This window comes from Ricinus communis, chromosome 7 (assembly GCF_019578655.1).
Source record: "Ricinus communis isolate WT05 ecotype wild-type chromosome 7, ASM1957865v1, whole genome shotgun sequence".
In the NCBI taxonomy this organism is placed as follows: domain Eukaryota; kingdom Viridiplantae; phylum Streptophyta; class Magnoliopsida; order Malpighiales; family Euphorbiaceae; genus Ricinus; species Ricinus communis.
The window spans coordinates 18,893,985-18,896,890 of NC_063262.1; the positions used below are offsets into that span (position 1 = coordinate 18,893,985).

The window sequence follows — 2,906 nt, forward strand, 5'->3', positions numbered from 1 at the left end:
AAGCTAATTATGGGAGTCCATAAAAGAAATTAGAAAACTAAGAGAAAAACAAGACAACAAAAAGAGATAAAAACTAGAAAGTCTACTAGATAATCGCCCCTTGATGTGTACTTTAACACTTCAAAATATGTTAGTCCTCAAAATTACGTGACGAGCATCAAGTAGGCTAACTCCTGCAAAACTCAAGAATAAACACATTCCAAGCAACATCTAGTAAAAGGTTCAATAAGATAGTATTCCCTCAAAATCAAACTTACTAAAAACAGACTGAAATATCTAATTGCAAATGACTACATAAAATAAAATAAAAAATGTCCAAAAATTTAGAAAGCAAAAATAGATTCGGGAATGCCTCCAAGGCGCTTCTTTTGTTCGAGTCGCCCACCGACTGGATCAAGATTCCCGCATCGCGGGCAAATTAAGAAGGTAGGCTCAATGTAAGTTGGGGCTTGAGGCATATAAGCGCAATGAAAAGGTCCGATGTGTGCAGTAGATGACCAAAGAGGTGCTCTCTAGACCGATTTGGGATGTCCATTCATCCACTCCGAATTCCGGCTAAGTGACCTGTCAAAAACAAACTTGCAACTACCCTTTTCGGGTCTATCACGACAAAGTCTCATATTGATACAAGTTATTTTTTCGGATGAATAACACATACTAGTAGGGGAAGAAACATGTATAGCATCATCCATTTGTACATCTTGTGGTTGTGTATTACATGCAAGATCAATTCCATCAATACAACAAATGGCATGAACATGGTCGGTGGAAGAACTATCAAATGAGGGTAAACTAAAAGTGACACAAATGTCTCCCTACATTAAGTTCTAACTTCCCCTCAAATCACGCCTATTTTAGCTCTAGCTGTGGCAAGGAAAGGTCTCCCCAAAATTAATGGTACACCATGCTCATCATTGTCCATATCCAAAACCACAAAGTCCACAGGAAATATGAACTTATCTACCTTAACTAGCACATTTTCCACAATTCTCCTAGGAATCTTAACGAACGGCCACTAATTGAATGCACATCCTATGGATTTTGCCTCCCCAAACCTAGCTTATTGAACAAACTAGTAGGCATGACATTTATGCTAGCCCCCAAATCAGCTAATGCATCATCAACACACAAATTACCTAAAGTGCAGGGAATAGTGAAACTCCTTGGATCGTGACGTTTCTCGCAACTTGCTCAAACACCACGAGCACTCCTCATTAAGTCGAACATAGGCGACCTCCTCCAACTTCCTTTTCCGCTAAGTATGTCCTTTAAGAACTTAGCATACTTGACATCCGCTTCTAATGCATCAATAAAAGGCAAGTTAATATGCAGTTGTCTAAAAATATCTAAAACTTATCGAACTACTCTTTTCGCCTCGCTTGTTTAGCTCTAGCAGGATAAGGAATCTTAGGTTGATATTCCCTGATTGGAATTGATTTCACCTTTTGTCCCTCGTGTTCCTAACCTTATCGCTTGCCTTAACTTGCACATCAATAGTGGCGTCATCAAAACAGGGCTTGAAGGAGCGAACTAACTTACTCGAACGCAGTGATGGCGTTCACGTGCTCCCTCGGGTTAGACTCGTGGTGCTGGAGCTCCTTGCCGCTCTCGACAACATCTTAGAGATTTGGCCAATCCGGGTCTCCAAGTTCGAATCGAGGCCTGCCGGTTCCTAAGTGCACTATCGGGTTTGCTAGAACCTCATCTCCGTAGACGCCACAAACTTCATCATAAGCTCCTCTAAATTTGACTTCTTTTATGGTAGAGGAGGAGCTTGTGGCAGCCCAAATGTTGTCATGGCCATCGATGAAGTCTCCGAAAACCAGGGTGGACCCCCGAGCGTTATTGTTCCTCCAACTAAAGTTGGGATGATTGCGCCACCCAGGGTTGTATGTATTGCCGTAAGGATCGTTCACGCTTTGGGGCATTCCCCATATAATCAACTGTTCAACATCGGGAAGACATAGCGAATTAGATGGAAAAGTAGTAGAGGATGAAGCAAACATACCTCCCGCAAAGATAACAGATTCAGAATGCGGCCACCATAAAACTCGCAGCCCAACGTTCGCTACATAAACCGGCATCTAAAGTTGGTCGATCTTCTTGGCTAGAAGCTCCACTTGAGCTCGCCAAGGTTGCTATAGAGTCCACTTGGTTGACCACTCCCCGCCTTCCCGGTCGGCTCAGAGGATTGCCACCGATAGTTGTTCATGGCCATTTCCTCTATCAGTTCGAGCTCCGCCGCCTTACTATTTAGCGCCCCACCGCAACATCCACCATCTACCTCGTTGCAAGGTTCGACCCACGTAGAAGGTCCGAACTGCATCCACACCGGCAATCCCCCGATGTGGGCGGCATCTCAAAAGATCTTTAAATCTCTCCCATGCATCGTACATGCTTTCATCATCAAACTGCACAAAAGAAGATATGTCATTTCTAAGTTTAGCGGTTTAGCGGGAGGAAAATACTTATATAAAATTTTTTAACGCCTTCCGGTAGTGATCGTCCTCATATGGAAGAGATTGCAGCCATCTCTTTGCTCTGTCCCTCAAGGAAAATGGAAACAATCTCAGCCTAATGGCATCATCGGTTGTTCCATTTATCTTGAATGTGTCACAAATCTCCAAAAAGTTGGAGATATGTGCATTGGGATCCTCGCTGGGCAATCCTCCAAACTGCAAGCTTTGTTAGATCATCTGGATAACATTAGCCTTTATCTCAAAATTGTTGGCCGCTATAGCAGGTCTGACTATACTCATTTTCGTCCCATCTAAAGAGGGTCGAGCAAACTCGTACATAGTCCTTTGATCATCATTGGCCTGGGGGTTGAGGTTCTCCATCGCGTCAGTTCCTTGAACCTAAACCGTAACTCTGTCCTCCTCCTCAACTGCCTGCAAACGTCGTCT

The 2,906-nt window shown here is 43.4% G+C and overlaps 1 non-coding gene across 1 annotated transcript; it reads left to right on the top strand.

The window, feature by feature from the left end:
• The first annotated feature begins 2,337 nt into the window (after positions 1–2,337).
• Positions 2,338–2,444, top strand: LOC112534275. Its single transcript, XR_003078572.2, has one exon. It is a non-coding gene; the product is annotated as a small nucleolar RNA R71 (small nucleolar RNA).
• Positions 2,445–2,906: the final 462 nt, after the last annotated feature.